We start from the raw sequence: 20717 nt of genomic DNA on the forward strand, positions 1-20717 counted from the left end.
ACTGAAGTAATGCCTGATTTTGTTTTCTTCCAACCCCATTCTTCGGCATCTTTGGTACAACCAGACCAATGCTGAACCTGGTGGTAAGTTCGCAATGAATGCTGTCCAGCACGACAATTAATTATTCATAAATTAATGAGCGAATTAATGATACGCCACTGTTTCATGACAAAATTGAAGAAACTAAACTAAAACTAGTTTTAGTGAACCCTAATCGATATTTGATCTCGGAAAATCGACTATACATAATATATCATATTTTACGCAAAATTGTAAAATTTCCAATGATTTTTTGCCTAAACGGTTGACTTTAGCGAAAATTTTCATTAAACCTTTTTTATAGGAAATTTCATTCTCTTTAATCTTGCTCTCCTCAAATTTTCGCGAAAAACACATAGTTTTCGAGATATTCACAAAATACCGATTTTGGGCGCCATCTTGGCAAGATGGCGGCGCCGGCGGCCAGTCTGGAAATGTGCATTTTATGGATTTTAGTTAGGGACCCCAAAACCTATAAACCTGCAAAGTTTCAAAACTTCCGGACTCTTTTCAAAGCAGGCTCCTTTTTTGATCCCCAATGACTGAACTATTTAAGTAAAAGAGTTCTACCTTTAATTTTCATTTATTGAAATTACTGTATCTATAAGGATAAAAGAAGTAGGTACCACCAGTAGTACTCTGTACCCTAATTGAAAGTACCCCTTCAGGACTGTTACCTAATTTTACACTATCGTCATTGGCGTTGACATGAAAATATGTGTAAGAGTACCAAATTTCAAGAAAAAACGGTTTACCAATGTTCTTAAACATAAAGTAAATATATTATATTTATTTAATTTTTCGAGAAGCATTTTAGGGCATATGTTCATAGGAACATTTTGGTTTATTTTTATCTGTAGAATCACCCACCGAAGTTAGATATACTACTTTTTTGACATCCTGTATAACTAGAAGTAAATATTTTCAAAAAAAATGTGGACTCCAAGATATTAATATTGCAGAAAAGCTGCCCCTGTTTGCATAGGTAAGTATATCACTATTAAAGCCAAGACTACCGAAACATGAGCATATACAGGGTGTCCCAGAAATAAGTGCAGATATTTTAAGCGGTGGTAGATTTGGTCAAAAGAAACATCTTTTCTCTTTACCATTGTTAAAATAAATTAAAAATAACCGAGTTATGTAACAAATAATGGCAATATTTTGAGGACCGCTAGCAATAACCGGCTATTAAAGGGTTTTCGACAGGTTTTTCTGCTTACTTGACGCCTCAGGTGAATAAACAAGTGACACTAAAAACTTTTCTAAATTTCCTGGAAAATGTAAAAAAAATATAAAATATTTATCAATTTTTTTTTCAAAAAAACCTCATAGGCGTGTTTCTACGGCCGAAATATACTACCAGTTAAAATATTTGCACTTAGGGACACCCTATATTTCTTGAAGACAAGCAATGTGATCAAAAGTTTTTCGTAATGTGGACATCAATAAACAACAATCATATTAGATACGATGAATCAGTTTCGCTGTCAAACTGATCACGTCACGCAAAGAATTCACGGCGTGTAGTCATTTCCACGCGCAAAAACTTCGGTGCGCTACTGATTAACCTTTACTAACAACTTTACAATAGAAAATCCGTAACTACAGCCTAACAATTCCCGGCCGATTCAATGAAAAAGCGATAGGGTAACGGGTCTTCGGCATAAACTAATTGTAAACAGAAACAATTAAACTAAAATCTGCGCATTATTTACAACAATAATTCCTTTGTGGTATCTGGGAGCGATAGCGATCGTTGCAGCTCCGATCGTTTAAAAATAGAACGGCCGATATAGAAAAAAGGCGAAATATACAGTAATGTCTCGGAGCGAAACCGAAGAATTTCCTGCTATTCCCAAGATGGTAATATTCCACCCGCAGCTCACCGATAGCCCAGAATGATACAGCTACACTGTTATTCTATTTTTCTCCATTGCGATCGAACGCCATTTACTTTTAGATAGGAACGGGGGGAAATAGTTTTAATTTATTAAAATATTATAGAAAATAACACCGTGTGTCTATGAAGCGATATATCTGCACTACAGGGTCGTTTGTCGATACATGGAAACTTTAACGTTATTTTTAAATCGATCGCTAATATTTATCGAAAAATACTAATAAGTGGGTAAATTTAAGGTGTGGGCGAGGGGTAAACACATAGGGCAAAAAGTGTACACCTACATCCTCTATCCTTAGTACATCCCCTACATCCTCCAGTACATCCTCGGTACATCCCCTACATCTTCGTACATCCCCTAGTACATCCCCTACATCCTCGGTACATCCACTACATCCCCGGTACCTCCTCGGTACATCCTCGGTACATCCCCTACATCCTCTGTACATCCACTACATCCTCGGTACATCCCCGGTACATCCTTTTAGTTCTTATTCATATTATTATCAATCATATGGTATAGATATCAATCAGAATACCGGGTATTGCAACGGCAGACCGTCTATAGGAAATCCCCTGTAAATTTGAAAGTCCCAGAATATTATCTCCCCCGTTTATTTTAGTGCAAAATTGTATTGCAACACTTTTATGAAGGTCCATATATGATAGACGTACATAAAAAATATGTACCTGTAGTTTACATCGAGGTTTACATTTAGCAGATTAAGATATATTTGGAAACGAAGTTCCCTCAAATTTGTGAAATTTGTAAAATTAAATGTCAATAACGATGTTGTAAAATCATTTGACATATTATTTGTATTCAAATTTCACAAATTTTAGAGGACTTTTTTCCAAAAATATCTTAAACTGCTCATGCTAATGGAAACTATCCATATTTTGTAATTTAATCTGCTGATCTATTATATTTTTTTTAAAGTAATATAATAAAATCATTGCTAAAAAGTTAGGTGGCACAATTATTGTATTTTTTTCATAGTGATGACGATATCCATTTCTCGATATCCTTATAGACCAGGAGATTAATTTTAAACTACTAGTTTTTATCCTAGCTTTTTTATAGCAAAGGTACCTATTATCAATGATTTAACACGCATTGATATTAATAATCTGTATAGGACCAGTGTAGATGTTCTATGAACGCGTGTTCCATATGGGATTTACTCAAGGATTTACTGGTGACAATGTTGTGGAGTAACATCATCTTGCTCAAAGCTCATAAATAAGGTAGACTTAGTTTCAAATATGATTGCTTTATTAGATATAAAAAAATCGACACATTGATGTGTTATTAAATATTTTAAAATATTTTCTTACACAATGTACCTACACCTACAAAAACTGAAAAACAAGTAAACCTAGATATAAATAAAATTTACAAAATATGCAAGTTAAAGATTTGGAGTTACATATTTCTTTGTATATATAATAATATTTTACACTATTATGATATTACGCAAAACTAGGTACAGTGAGATGCATTACAATTTGGACACGTGTTTTTGAATACCCGTCGTGAAATAATGTCAAACAATAAATTTTTGAAACATGAATTGTGTCGAAATTCTGACATAAATGAAATCAGTGGTAAGAGCATTAACTTTCTATTTTGTTTATAGTTTATATAATTCTGTTTTGTTATTCTGTTAATCATATTATTCTGTTCAGTTCTAATTCATATTTTAAAGTTCTGGGATTGCTGTGGTATTATGATTATGTAGTAGAGATACGCGGCACCTCGCGCGGCACTGCATTTGACTGAATTGTTTATTGATTAGGATTTGTACTTAATACCGATTGTTATTAAAAACATGTGTCCGAATTGTAATGCTTTTCACTGTATACACTCATTATGTAAATTAACAAAAGTAAATCATATTACCTAATAGGAACAATAACGTAACCAACTCAGTCTTATACTCGTACAATGAATAAAAAAGAAAAACACTTAAAAATCCTTGAAAGGAATATAAAAACCTCGATTAAAAAAAAACAAAAAGTTAACATTGTTCTCTTTTCAAAAAAAAAATTATCCTAGGAGGGCTACTTCTTTTGAGAATAGGCAAAAGATATATTTTGATAATCATCATTTTTTAACTGCAAATTCCCGTCCAAATCAGGCGATAAACAAACAGGGCCGAAAAAAATGAACTCTTTTTCGACCTCCGCTGTGTCTGCTTTTTTGGGCCAATAAAAGAAACCCCCATTTTTTTTTCTTTGAGAAATTTCATTCTGAAAGTTTTTCCCATTTTTGCTTCGATCTCGCCGATGAACCACCCTGAATCGTAGTAAACCGCATAAAATTTGTTCAATTCAACTTCTGGCTCAAGTCTGGAGTCTTGATCTCGATCTTGATCTTGATTTTTTTAGTCTTGGTCCGATCCATGACTGCTGTTATTGCAAAAACTCTCAGTATCACTACTGTCATCATATTGAATATGAGTATCATCCTCCGAAGATGTTTCAGATGAAGAAATTCTTCTACCTCCCTTTTTTTGTTTTGCCTGGCAATTTCTCTTTTTTTTAATATTTTTCGACTGCACTCTGACGATTTTTTTTGTTTTTTGACACGAGTGTTGTCCGCTTTAGGATTATTTAAAATAAATCGTCTTAGGCGATCCACACTGATTTTTTTCGTCAACTGCAGATTTATTTCCTATGGTTACCCGAACCATGGGTCCCTGCTCATTTATACCCGCATTATTTCCCTCGACAAACTTCGCTGAAAAATCTTTCATCACAAGTTCTTCTCCTATTCCTGCCGATGAAATGTTGCATAAATCTATAAATAAGCTACTTTCTTGATTATCCAGGTTATCTGAGTTTCCTGACTCAACTGGTAGGGCACTAAGAATGTTTGGTACAGTTTCTTCGTCTACGAAAGTTGCCATATCACTTTACCGGGTCCCCGACAACTTCTTCTGTTTGATTGTCGCTTTCATTTTCATCGGTAGGGTTTTTTAATACAGGTATAGATATGATATTCCAACTGTTATCAACAACTTCAATTCCCAAGTCGCACGTAGTTTGTATTGCATCATTTAGAGCATTTAATACTACATTTTCTAAACAAGAGTCAGAAAGATCTTGAAATTGTGAGTGTGATTCAGTAGATATCTTTGCCTTTTCTCGAGGAAAAATCACAACATCTTTAAGATCATTTAAGATATTGTTTACTGCCTTGATCCTGTCTATACGCAGCATGATGTCTTTAATGCTGTAGTTGTCTACTGTCGAAAATCTTGAAGTCATTGATTTTGTAGCCCGAAACATCTTCTCGCACGTTTGATTAGAAAATAAAGAAGGAAGAAACATGTCTTGCGTAAGAATGGGATTTTCACGGAAATTGCAAACTAGGTTAATTAATGCATGGGCATTAAGCTCTAAGCAATTATAACAATTGGCTGTTATGAAATTAGCTTCAATTTTATAGTTTGGATGATTTTCAAGCCAGTTTCGCCAAATCTTGAGAAAAAAAAAACAACATACCAGATATTATATATTCTTCTCTTTATGTCAGAGCCCGTATCTAGATAAGACGATATGGCTAGATGCATTATATTCAAGTAGGCTCGGGTACCTTCACTACCAGCAACATTTTCAAGCAATTTGATTACTTGTAGAGAACATATTTTTTCGGCAGCGGAGAAGTTCATCTTATACTCAGCTTTTAGGTCTGACATTGACAATAAATGTTTGTCTTTTGAAAAATCTTCAATTAAACGTTTAAGATGATCCGGGGATGCAACAAAATTATCTATGGGTAAAATAATATTATGCTTTAAGAACCTCGTTCTTATATATATATATATATATATATATATATATATATATATATATATATATATATATATATATATATATATATATATATATATAACGGGATTTGCTATTTAAGTATTTAATACTCATTTCCAACTACAGCCTATTGCTGCCTATATGTTACCCTACGCCACACATCTCGATTTAGAGCGTTATCAGCTTCTAGGTTACGAGCTTCCATTGCTTCCGTAACCGTTCCGTTCCAGGATTTTCTAGGTCTACCTCTCTTTCTTCTGCCCTGGGGAGCCCATTGAAAAACTCTTTTTGGCCACCTGTTCTCCGGCATACGCAGAACATGTCCAAACCATTTTAAGCTGGATTTTTTTTTCAATCCTAGATATACCTGCACTTCTTCTAAGGTAGTCCATTTCAACAACTTGGATTTTGCGCTTCGCGTCTGCACTTAGAGTCCATAGCTCTGAACCATAGCAAAGAACTGACTCCACCAATGTTCTTCCAAGTCTCTTTTTAGTTGTTGCAGATAAGTTTCGGTCCCACCAGAGGCTGTTAAGACATCCAATATCTTGTTTGCTCTTCTGAATTCGGGTTTGTATTTCTTCTTTGCCCAAACCCTCGTTGTTGATAGTAGCACCCAGGTATTTAAATTTGTCTACTTGTTGAATCTGGACGTTATCATTAATGAAGACTTCAAAACAAGTGTTGGAATTGACAGCTAAGTATTCGGTCTTCTTTAGACTAACCTGAAGTCCCCATTTGTTGTATACTTGATAAAGCCTCTTAGTCATGAACTCTAGATCGTATGAGTCCTGCGCAATCACGACCTGATCGTCTGCAAAGCTCAGGGTAAATAGTGTGTTGTCCCCAATGGGTATTCCCATACCTTGATATTTCGTCTTCCATTCCCTAAGGGCTAATTCGACGTAAGCGTTGAAGATCAGAGGAGATAAGCTGCATCCTTGTCGCAACCCTTTTGTGGTGTTAATTGGATTAGATAGCCTGTGTCCTATCTTAACGTACGATTCATTTTCTTTATATAGCTCTTTTATTATCTTAAGCAAAGGTCTATCTACTTCTAAGCCATTCAAGACTTCCCATATCTTGCTGCCAACCTCGTTCTTAAAATTCTAAATATTTTCCATGTGGGTACTGTACCCAAATCCAAGCTTTTTGGAGTTATTCTTATTTAAAAATTAAAAGTGAAAAAATATCAGAAAAAACAACTTTTTAAGAGGATACCGAGAAGGATACCTTATGGAAAAAAGTATTCAAAAAAGCCAACCCACAAATTTGGATGACTTGAAACATCGCATTCGGCGAACTACGCCCCAAATAATTCGAAATACATCCCCGGTAAATCCTCGGTACATCCCCTACATCCTCTAGTACATCCTCAGTACATCCCCTACATTCTCGGTACATCCCCTACATCCTCTAGTACATCCTCGGTACATCCCCTACATCCTCGGTACATCCCCTACATCCTCTAGTACATCCTTGGTACATCCACTACATCCTCGGTACATCCCCTGGAAATCCTCTCATGTGTACACCATAAATCCCTAAGTGTTCACCCCTCGGGTGTGGGTCATTTAAAAAAATGTGTGTGCACTATGTTCGCATATTTGAAGTGAAACTTCTTCTTACTTCCATCTGTCTGTCTGCCCGTCTGTCCGTTTGAGCACTCCATTCGGATACCTCTATCCACATACTTAGTTTGGTTCCAATCGATCCATAATTAAGGAAAATCCTGATGATTTCGTCCGTTCAGAGGCATCGGTTCGAAACGTCGTCATTCTGTAGCTCGACCCACATTTTTCTTCAATAACAAATCATTAGTCCCACCCTGATGAAGATGTAAACAAAACGTTGTATACAACTTCGCATATAAGAAACTTTATTTTATATAAGGACATAGGTATGAAATACCTCTATAAAACATTGGAATTACAGATCATATTTCAATATTATTGGTTTGACGGAACGATGAACGACAATCGGACGCCGATGCGTATGAACTCGACTTAAGATTTTTGAGAGTTATCACTAGCGATGGGAACTATCGAATGAATTAGACTATCGAATGATTAATGAATGAATGATTTCAACTATCGAATGGTTTTATTCGAATAAAATCATTCATTCATTTGTATACTAAAGCATATGTGACAACCTCGCCGTGCGACTAAATGGTTATCGTTGAGCCACGACTATCGAATGCTTTTGATAAATAAAATTTAGTATTCGTTTGATTTTTGTATCCGTTAGTGCATTATTAGTTCTTCCAAATTTTTATAACTTCGCCGTATAAATACTGTCCTATTTTTGCGTTTACTAAAATAGTTAAAATACTAAAATAGTAGTTATTTTTTAATTTTATTTATTGACGATTATGTGCATGTGCAGGTGGTCAAAATTTTTCCGAAAATTTGTGTGGTTTTCCGTAGTCCGATCTTTCAATTATTTAATTTTATATGGTATATGGTCTATTTTTTAATGTGAAATTTTGAGAAGTAGCAAATTTAAGAGAGATGAGATGAACTTACAATTAATTTTAAAAATACACATTTGTATTGTAGATGTTTTAATAATATGAATTAGTTGAACTTAATAATCATATTTAAGTAATGTGGTTGCATAATCATATTTAAGTAAATGGTTATCGAACTGAAACTATGGGGTGAGAAAATTAAAATAAAAGTTTTACACGTGCCAATTTAAAAAAAAAGTTAACGATGTTTGTATTTTGTTTATGCTAATTCTCTTACATGTAGTTTTTTGCGAAGAAAAAATATTTCATTTATTTTTTAAAGTAAATGCCAGTAAAAGTAAATATAATTTTTAAATAGTAATACAAAGCACCTAATATAAATAATTTTGATTTCTAATTTTTTATTTATATTTTTCTTCCATTACACTGCATGCTTAGAAAATTAATAAATGTTTATATTTCATGATTTTAAAATTTGTTGTTAATATAACAAATTAGTTCTGTAATTATTATTATTTAATAAACCAACGTTGCCAAAAAATTTAGAGACTATATTATTTTTAAATGGGATCTAATATAAATAATTTTGACATCTAATTTGTTGTTTATATTTTGCTACTACTTAAAAGAAAATATTTATATTAAATGATTTTAAATTTTGTTGTTAATAGGTATAACAAATTATTACTGTTATTATTATTTATTAAACCAGTTTTTGCTAAAAAACATTAAAAATAATTTTCCTACATCCAAAATAACTAGTATTATTGCAGTGTAACAACAGAATATTAATAAAAAAAAATGCAGAATATATAGACATACTATCCCTAATTAACTAAAGCCAAACAATAATATTCTTTGCTAATATCAACTAATACCAAAATATGGCAACAGCGCCTTTCATAATGTATTTTCTGTATAAATACTCGCACCTCAATAAAAAAATAATGTGTCCTTATCTATATCTGACTCCGCAAAAAATCAAAGATGCCGGCTTCTTTCATAGCATTGCCACAGCATTGCCATCGACCGCTGTCGGGTTTCTCGGAAAGAAACCTACGTCGCCAGGCGAGAACTAAAATTCAGTTAATATTTTTTATAATCGATCCTGACGAATGAATGAATTTCATAAATGAATGAATTTTATAAATGAATGGTTTTTGCTGCCGAATTACTAGAATACAATATTTCAAAGCAGATGACGGATCTATTCGATAATTTTTATTCGAATAGTTTTCAACGAATGTTTTCTTACTAACTATCGAATTATTCGAATGAATTGCAACTATCGAATGTTTCGATAGTATTCATTCGATAGTTCCCACTACTAGTTATCACACTCTTGCCAAATTATAGGTTATAATTTTGTATCAAATTATGTCAAATAAAAATGATAAATATTTTGCATTTTGCTTTTCGGACTGTGTTGTTACTTGTGTTTCGTCTTTTTTTTAAATTAAGTGTAAGAAAACTCGAGGAAAAATTAAGTGTTTACCCAGACCATAGTTTATAGTTAATATTCGGTGCCCAGAGACCCCCAGACACACAGTTAAAATGACAGACACATCTATCACTTTCAAGAATTTTGTCATTGAACAGACTATATATTTTCTCTTGTCATTTTTTCGAAATTTATTTGTTTTTGATATTGTATACTTCAAATTTAAATAACATAAATAATGTAGGTAAATGTTAACCATCCTTCTTACATGTTGTGTCGATCGCACCGCCACTGTAAACATGAATTAAATGGCATAAGCCGCCATTATTATAATGCACAGCGTGCGAGCACACATTCATCTTATTGGAAATTGAATTTGTCAACATCGCAGCTCGAAAATGCTGCAGTTCTGCTCGTTATTTATCGTAACATTTACTCCTACCTAATTTGCAAGATATAATGAACGGAGGGATTTTTAAAAATTAAACGGGCAATTTGGCGGGTCGGATATTGATTTAATGCGGTTCTGGTTTCGCGTAATTAGCAATCGCCTCCGTGCTAGTTAACAAAGTTTACAAGTAGTCATTACACCTCGTCATGTAGGTACCTACAAGCGCAATAATACCATATCGGAATGTAGTTCAAAAAATTTTGCAATCCCATTTTTCATCGAAAATTTAAATCTTTTATTACAGGTAAGCATTCATATACCGCGTTGTCGGGAAACGGGACATTGAAAACAGTATGTAAATTCTGAAAAAGGCAAATACAGGGTCCGGCAATAGTGCGTCGGGCATCTGTAGCCTCTCTGAATAAAAAACTTGAGAATTTTGTTTAAGTGCATACCTAAAGTATGTACTAGAATGGATTTGACGAAAATATTTTAACTTCTATAGGGTGCCTCAAAAAAGTGTGATTGGATTGGGATATTTTTTTTAAATGGAACTTTATATAATCCTAAGATATGAGTAAATATATTTCGAGAAATAATAATAAATAAATAAGAAATATGTTATTTTGCCTTTCTTAAAAAAATATTAAAAATACAAGACCTATGTACCTTGAAATCAAAACAATATTAGGTTTCTTTAGATGATCTGTACTTACTTTGCTATAAATATGGAAATCGTAAATCATACAGGATGTTCAAAATTCTACGCCAAACTTTCTAAAATATAAAATAATATTTTTTCGTTTTTTTTAAACGAAACACCCCGTATATTGTTTTTTCAATAGATGGAGAATTAAAAAATGAACATTTTTTGTATGAAGAGTATTTCAAAATCTTTAACGGTTTCGTAGATATTCGCGGTTTTATATTTCATTTGGCATTTTCCATAGTAAATTTTTATCAAAGCCACCCAATGATTTTTCTGTCGTCTTTTACCATTGCAAGCTCCACATGAAATAATACTGCGTGTATCTGCGAAACCATAAAAATTTTGAAATGCTTTAAATATAAAAAATCTTAATTTTTTAACTCTCCATCTAATAAAAAATAATATCTATACAAAGTGTTCCAGTTAAAAAAAACAAAGAAAAATTATTTTATATTTTAGATAGTTTGGCGTAGAATTTTGAACATCCTGTGTGATTACGATTACCATATTTATAGCAAAGTAAGAAATACCCAAGAGATATGGTACTCCTAAAACTAATTGATGACGACTCAATTGACATCGTTGTGGACCTCTTCAATGATAATATATTTGTTACGGTTAAAGTCCGATGTCCGGTTAATGTTGACATTAACATGTTAATGTTTGGGTTAGGTTATGTTTTTGGTTGTCTTGTTGTGTGTTATTCTCGAGATTAACCGGGTAATTTAAATTGATGTTAAGTAAGTATTATTAAATTACAGAACGACTTTACTAATGAGTCATACACTGAAGGTTCTATTGCGTATTATTCACAACAGGATATACTCAAAATTAGATATGGATATAAGCGATTCCCAACTGGAATTTAGGAAGGAAATGGGCACAAGGGAAGCGCCCTTCGGTTTAAATGGTCTTACGCAAAGGTGTTTAGACGTAAATCAAGATGTGTACAATGTCAAATTCGACGCTTTTAAACGGAAACACCCTTTTCTATAGGAGATAGACGAAAACTAATATCGATGTCTGGAGCTCAATTTTCATCAAAAACATGATGGTAAAAACCGCACATCAATATCTGTTACCATTTCGGAGTTACGGGGCGTTTTTCAAAAATGTGCATTTTTAACAAATCTCTGTAACTTTTTTGCTATGGAAAATTTTGTATTTCTATGAAAACATTTTCAAAGCATCTTTTTACGTAGAATTTAATGGTTTAAGAATATTTTTTTTTAAATTAGTAATTTAAGAGTTATCAACAGAAAAATTGATTTTTTATTTGGGACGCCCTCTATATTTTTAATTAACTGAAAAGAAATGTGTTTTCTATATTTTATGTATATATAGTGAGGCCATCTTTCAAGAAGCTTTAGAAAAGGGAGATAAGGGAGTCAAAGTGAATGGTCAATGAATCAACAATATCAGATACGCTGACGATGCAGTTGTAATAACAGACAATGGTGAAGATCTGCAGAACCTACTTCAAAGAATAAAAGTCTCCTGCAAACAATATGGGCGGATTATGAATTTGAAGAAAACAAAATTCATGATTATTACAAAAGACCAAAATGTAAATACTTCAATATCAATAGACAGTACGCCAGTAGAAAAAGTCCAACACTACAAATACTTGAATGAAAGTGCCGAACAATTGCAAGAAATAAAGTCCAGGGTTGAGATAGCCAAAAATTCGTTTTTAAAACTATAAAAATTTCTTTACAGTAGATATATAAACTTAGATTTAAGAATAAGAATGTTCCGATGCTACGTGTTTTCGACCTTATTGTATGGTGCCGAACCGTGGACCCTTAAAACAGCCGAAATTAATAGACTGATGGCTTTCGAAAGGCGGTTGCATGTTACGAATTTCTTGGGTCGATAAAGTTATAAATATCGAGGTGTTACGCCGCATGAACAAGGAATAAGAAAGACATAAAACCCCTTCGAGGAAAAAAAATAGAATATTTTGCACATGTTATAAGAGTTCCTAAATACTAATTGCTCCAGAATATTATGGAAGGAAAAATCCAAGGAGCACGTAGTCGGGGCAGAAGACGAACATCCTGTTTATTTTTGTTGTAAAATTTAGGTTGATTATTATTATTAGTTATTAAACTACTTTTTGTGAAATTATACAAACTTATTAAAAAAAACGTACAAACGATCTTGCAATAATTACATATACTTACAAGGCTCACTTTGCATAATAATAATCCTCGAAAGAGCAAATTGCCCAGCCAATAACTTACCAGAACAAGTCGCTCTTACTATAAATGAAGAAATAGTGCAATAAATTTAGCGCGCAACACATTAAATTTCATATTTTACCATTTTTATTACAATTTCGTTAGTCACGAACATAATGCGAGTGTGAGTGTGTAAATACGCAAGCGTTTCAAAAAACAGCGAGACAGTTTTTATGGAAATAAATTAGTTTATTACAGAAACGGCTTAAAACTTTGACAAACGTGTGCAGCCGGCAGAAAGGTCATTAGGAGAGTGCATTACGCGGTTTAACTAATCTTAATAACGTGTGGGAGTAATCTCGCACATTTATTTGAAAAATGCACTAAGTCCAGTGGGCTAACGTTAATTGTGTAAGGTTTTCTTTTCATGGCTATCTGATTTAGTAGAACTATTAGTTATTAGTAGAACTATTATTAGCCCACTAGAACAAAATATATTAAACTTTAAAATCCATCAATATTTTAGGGTGCCCGTTTTTCGTGCCGTTGACTATAAATAGATAGGCCTGTGGAATTTGTTTCCATTCTTCAATGAACAAGTGTAAAACCGGAAGTGAACGAAAAAAATTGAATATGTCATTCAATCCTAATTTATGTCTTATACTAACATACCAAAAATCGTTGTTTTATCTGAAAGAATAAAGAAGTTATAGGGGGTGATCCACTTTTGAGACGCACCCGGTATATCAACATAAAACGAGTTGTAATTAACGAAATATTCATCGTAACAACAGATATCTTTGAAACGTCTAGGTTTACTTATTTCACTGAGATTTATGAAAAAAAGGTACTTTGCCTCGGGTATAGATACCGACACGTCGCACAGTGTTGCACCTTATAGGGGAATTGGGTCAAAATTCATATTTTGAAAACAAACTAATATTAATTATTGCGACTATTTTTATTTATTTTGTTTATAAGAGAGCCAACTTTTGCTCCAAAAATGATTGCAAAATTGTCATCCCCTATGCGAGGGTGTCATCCCCCAAAATTTTTCACATGGAAAGAGGGGCCAATTTATACCTTATTGAAAAGGTCTTTTATTTACCTAAATATTGGTGTATAGTTCTCCAAAATCGATAAGCCCCTATTGAAAATATGGAGGTTTGAAATATCAATAATAAGGAAAAAATGCAAAATAAATTATATCAAGAAATTTGGAAGGTTTTTAAACAAATTTTAAAAATACGTTATTTTAGGGTAAAATCCATAGAGAAATCTTTAACATTCAAGTGGGGGTATCATCCCCAATTTCAAACCCCCACTATTTTCCTAAGGGGTTGATTAATTTTCAAAAAATAACCAGCATTATATAGATAAATTAAAGTCCTCTTAATAAAATATTACTTGACCCCTATTTCCATTGGAAATAAATTGGGGGATGATACCCCCACTTAGAGGGTTAAAGAATTTGCTATGGTTTTAATACATTTGACGTATTTTTGAAAATGTGCCAGAAACTTAAAAAAATATATTATAAATTTAAAAATAAATATTTGGCATTTTTGGTATAAAATCCTAAATTGAAAATAGCAGAGGATTTCTTTAAAAATAGAAAATTAACAAAAATCGCAAAAATGCGCAAAACATGATGTATATTATTTTAATTCTACAATTTTACAGTTGAGGGTTGGAACCTTTGGTGTTACACAGCAAAATAAAAACACTAAATCACCACAATACACCAAAACACTTTTACTTTTACACTGGACGCGCGTTTCGCTAACCATGTTAGCATCATCAGCAGATGATTATAAACTGAGTTGTTATTTTACAAGTTATATTTTATATTACTATATTTATATATATATTATATATTATATTATATTTTTTATTACAAGTTATTTTTTTTACAAGTTACCCATTTTTCGTATAACATGCTGTTGGGAATAGCAGAGGATTGTTCTAAAAATAGAAAAATAGCAAATTCCGCAAATCTCCGCAAAAAATGATTGTTATCATTTTAAACTAAATTGTTTAAAGATTTTATTTTCAAAATTTCTTCGGACTATATTGATATATTTTTTTGTAATTCTAAGTCAAAGTTGAAATTTTTTTTTTTTTTTTTAATTAAATAAATACTAAAGGCAAATAACGTAACTGACTGCTTACCTTCTAAATTAATATCCATAGTCTCCTTAATGTTAAAAAATAATAAAAAACTTAAAATGACAAAGTGCCTCTTATAGAATAAATTTTACACTAATCTTTCAATTAACGCACAAAATTATTTTTCGTTTTCTTTATCTCTGTTTCTTTGGAATTCGTAAACAATAAAAAAAGAACATTCTATTTTTATTATCAGCAGACATTCCTCTAAAGATAGGTGTATTTACAAACCCAAAAATAAATACATGCATTTTTGAATTATGTCCATTGAGCGCAACAGTGTGCGTCGTGGAAGTAGCTTGAGACAAAATTGAACAAGACAACATAAAACAACCAAAAGTCGAAAAAAAAAAATTCCCATACCCTTCTACGCAATTTCGTGAGTAGCTTCGAGGCATTTTTAAGAAATGCAAATAAATCAAGACAAGCGGAGAATTCGTTTTAAAGAAATTAAAGTAGGTCAAGACAAATGGAAATACGCCAAGACAACCGGAGATAAGCCGAGAAGCGACAAAGTTAGGCGAGAAAATACGACCTTGACCTGCTTCGTACTGGTTTCCGCATAGTGTACAGGGATGTAGTAAAGTTTGTGAAACCACGTGTGAAAAATATCTGAGTACTGAATATTCCATTTCAAAAATACAAAGATGATCTATTTATAGATATGCAATACTTTTGGATATATGTGTATATTAATAATTAGTTGATGTTTCGTATTATGGAATTACCTTTGAACAATTAATTAATAATTTAGCTATCCCAATTAAATTTGTATAAAATTAACTTGATAACTTGATTTTAGTAAAAATAAACTTCGGATTGTCACGAGATTTCTAACAGGACACTGTCTCCTCAACGAACACCTCAGTAAGCTGAAGCTGAGAAACAAGGACGAATGCAGAAAAATGGAGTGGGGAAAATGGGGAAACACCAGAACACCTTATCACTGAGTGCGCCGAGACGACTACCGTTCGTGCCATGAACTACTGGTGCCATGGTACGTCTGATGTCGAGGATGGTCTCTGTGGAGCCGTCTCAGATACTGGCTTTTGTTAAAGCTCTGAGACTGTATGATGAGTCACAGAGTCGCAACTCAAGAAAGAGGAACATACAATAGATCCGTAAAGTCGCGGTGATTAAATCCCCTCCTAAACATTCTAAATTCCTGATGACTTGATCTTCTTCTTAAAGTGCCTTCTCCATTCAGTGAAGATCGGCAACAACCATGGCAAATTCCTCTCTATTTTTCGCTCTTCTCAGCAAAGTATGTGAGTCCAGGCCTGTCCAATCTCTGATGTTCTTCAGCCAGGAGCATTGCCGTCGTCCGGGTCCGCGCTTTCCCTCAATTTTACCCTCGATGATGAGCTGAAGGAATTCATACTTGCTATGTCTCATGATATGGCCTCAATAGGCTGCTTTCCTCTTTTTTATTATGTCGTATATGTGATGACTTGATAAAAAATGAAAAAGGGTTTATTGACTTCTCCGTAGAGTTTTTATTGGTACATTGGTACAGGGCTTTAGCTGTACGAATCTCATGACTCGCTCATGACCAGTTATTTTTTACTCCTTTAGCGGTGCGTTCGGTACCTTTCTTATTACTCGTTCAATTGATATACAGTGATGTAATTACGAAAACTGCATGCCGTTTTCCGACTAAACAGTTTGTTGCCCCTTTTTGCTCGGCGAAATTAATCAAATCAAGTGCTGCGCGTTATAATTTTCCCATTGTGATTAATGATAAATTGAACATATTAGATTGGATTAGTTGAAATTAGCTTACACCGTTTTTTCCGTGCGCATTTCCCTCCAATAATTAAATACGTTTCTTGTAGGTACTTTATCTAATCAATTTATTATCGGTACGGACGTAGGTGCCGTTGTACCTAATGACAGCGTATTATCAATCAGATTTTTAAGTTTATTAGATCAAGGTTGGAAATATCACGACTGCAAGTAGCGTAAAATGTCTCTAGCGTCATTCGATCCCTCGCGATTTCGAATAAAAATTAAAGTTAAGCAATGCCGTTCTAATCGCATTTTTTACGAATTACACATGCGGTGTGTACAGGGTGATTCTGGTTCTGGCTAAGGAACAATCTTTCGTTTGAAAGAACTGAAATGAACCCCTGTCTTTAATATTAAAATCCAAGTTGTTAATATTGAAAATAGCTAAATAAAGGATGACCAACAAAAGATGTCTCGGTATACGTCCAAAACAGATGGAAAACTCATAACATCATCAAAACACCTACCATCAGTTGGTGCTTTTGCAGGTACTATAGATCGTATTATTATGATCTATATTACGTACTATTGTAAAAAAAAGACGAAGAGTAAAAAAAAGACGAAGGGGAGTAGACCCTTTGGGAATACCACGCTTCAAATTATTCGATTGTTTTACCTAGAGTAAGGCGGGGTAAAAGTCCTATCGGGGCAAAAGTCCTATCATCTAATATTGCGGGCATTGGTGATGAGATGTCGCTGCGGCTTGACTTTTAAGGAAATCATCATTTGATTTTTCCTTTTTTATCTTTGTGTCTTGATTAGATCGCGTTTGTCGGAAAAAATGAGGTAAGTACATTTTTATAACAGTCTCCTATTATTTTTTTGTTTTTTAAAGTGTAATTGCGACAATAACTTATGAACGATATTAACGCAGTGCATAATAAGTATTTTCCACTCTTAACGGCATAACCTAACCTATAAATATTTGGCGGGCATTGATTTATTCTTCTAGTAATAATGTGCTGTATTGTTGAGGTCGATTGGGGCAAAAGTCCTAAAGTCGATATGGGGCAAAAGTCCGACTTCGGACTTTTGCCCCGTATAAACTATTAGGTCATTTTAAATATAAATAATAGTTTTACCCCCTCTTTTCAGGACATATAAAAGAAAGTCAACTAGAAAACCTATAACTCAAGACATGGTTAATGAAGCTCAGAAGAGAATGGCGGAAGGAGAATCTCGAAAAAGGATTGCAGATAGTTTTGGGGTTGACGAGTCTGGTTTGAGGAAAAGAATGAAGAAGGGGTTTGGAGTTGAACATTTGGGTCGGTTCAAATCGACTTTTACGCCAGAACAAGAAAATACCTTAGCTGAACATTGCCGTCAAATGGATGCGAGATTTTATAGATTGACGTATTTAAGGCTTAGAAGTCTTGCTTATGAATTTGCTGAACGGAATAGGATCCAACACAAATTTAATAAGGAAACGAAAACTGCAGGAAAGGATTGGGCGCTATCGTTCGCCAAAAGATACAAGTTTTCACTCAGAATTCCCCAAAAGACTAGTGTGGGGCGCATAATGGGTTTCAATAAAGCTCAAGTCGATCTATTTTTTCAAAATTTAGAAGAAATAACTAAAAAAATAAATGTTACCGCAAGTTGTGTTTTTAATGTCGATGAGGTAGGAATCACGACCGTGCCTAACAAAACTCCTAAGATATTGACACCTAGAGGAAAACGATGCGTTTCTAAAGTTTCGTCGGCAGAAAGAGGTCAAACTATGACGGCAATTTGCTGCATGAGCGCCAGTGGAAATTACGTTCCACCAGCACTAATTTTTCCTCGAAAGCGTCCTAAAGCTGAGCTTATGGATGGATGCATTCCTGAAGCTACAATGTTCGTCTCTGAGTCAGGATATGTCAACTCAGAATTGTTTGTCCAATGGCTAAAACACTTCAAGAAACATGTCAGAACGTCTGCCGAAAATCAGGTTCTATTAATATTAGGTAACCATTCGTCGCATATTTCTTTTGGAGTGTGTAACCTATGCAAAAAATAATTATATACATCTTTTAAGCTTACCCCCACATTCCAGTCATAAAATGCAGCCCCTGGATCGCACAGTTTTCAAGGTTTTAAAGGACTATTACGGTAATTATTGTGAACAATGGATGAGCACACATCCTGGCAGAATAATCACACAATATCAAGTGGCGGGACTTTTTGCAAAAGCGTATGAAAAAACTGCGTCTATTGGAAGAGCGGTCAAAGGGTTTGAAACTTGTGGAATATAGCCTATCGACAAACATAGGTTTGGAGAAGAAGACTTTCTTCCAAGTAGCGTAACCGATCAACCACAACATGCCATAAACCCAATTGCACAAGTTCCTACTCTAACTGAGAATCTTTCATCACAACCATCAGCATCGGGTTTATATGTTCAAAATAAACAAACAAATAGTGATGTCCATTCATCCTCAGATGAAGATGATAATGTGCCTCTAATTAACCTGAAGCTACAATTGAAAAAAACTATTCAACCTGCCGACATAGTTCCTTATCCAAAAAATACAAGAATATCGTCAAAAGGAAAGGTAAGAGTCACAAATCTAAGATATTAACATCTACTCCGAATAAAAAAAAAAGTCTGAAGAGGAACGTCAGAGAAAATTAGAAGGAGAGCAAACGAAGACAAAAGAAAAAGTGCTTCAAGACTCTGAAGAAGAGAAAAATAAAAAAGAAAAAAAGAAGGTATCTTTGCTGGAAGACGTCAATAACGAATCAGACACATTTTGTTCAGGGTGTGGCACTAAATTTGAAGAACCAATAGTAGAAGACTGGATACAATGCTCAATTTGCAAGCAATGGTGGCATGAAAAATGTACATCTTATGAACAAGGAGAATATCGATGTGACCTATGCCTCTAAATATATAAAATATTTGTTTCTACATTTTATCAAAGTTGAACTGTATAAAACATTTTTTTTTTACTAGGGAAAGACCTTATCAACAAATGATTATATTTTTACTTAAGGGGACTTTTGCCCCTCTTTTCTAGGATTTTTGCCCCATTTATGGGGTAAAAGTCCCATTTTTCAACACTAAATTTTTTTTCAAATAAATAAATGTGATTAATTATTCTGCCGTTTTTCTTGTAAAACTTTTAAAGAGGAAGGTTTAAGAAAGTCATATATAAATTTGTGAAAATTTGAATTGATATCTTTAAAAGTTTACACTTATCGAAAACTAACATCAGACTTTTGCCCCGCCTTACTCTAACTAAAACCGGCTACCTATGTTAAAAAGCTAAATAATAAAGCCTATAAAGCTCATGTTTATACAAATTATTTTTGAATGACACAGACTATACATACATAAGTAAGTATCTATTTTCTGTGGTATTAATCAATTAGCTATTGCGGTTCTTTAAAAGCTTAAAAAACAATATCCGAATACAACCTTAAGTTTAATTAAACACAAGGTTAAAAAAAGCCTTTGTAATTAAATCTCACCCACCTGTAGTAATTTATTTTCCAGTTGAGTATGCAAAATCGCTCCTACATTTTCCGTTTAATTAAACAACATTGTCCACACACTATAAAACTTATATTTTCGTATCTATTTACAAAAGATGACGTACTTAGTTTTAATCCAAATTCTTTTAATTATTTTTTTCCATAGAAACTGTTAAAATGGCCTTATATCTATCAAAAATAGTAGATAAAATAGTACTTTAACCGCAAGGGTACATTAAATGATACTTTAACAGGGAAGAGAGGTTAAAAACTTTATTTCATCTCGCACGTTTTTTAATTGCAAAGTTTAGTTGCTTACATTTTTGAAAATTTTTGTATTCCTTTT

This window comes from Sitophilus oryzae, unplaced genomic scaffold, assembly GCF_002938485.1.
Source record: "Sitophilus oryzae breed Bouriz unplaced genomic scaffold, Soryzae_2.0 scaffold_1968_pilon_pilon, whole genome shotgun sequence".
NCBI lineage: Eukaryota > Metazoa > Arthropoda > Insecta > Coleoptera > Curculionidae > Sitophilus > Sitophilus oryzae.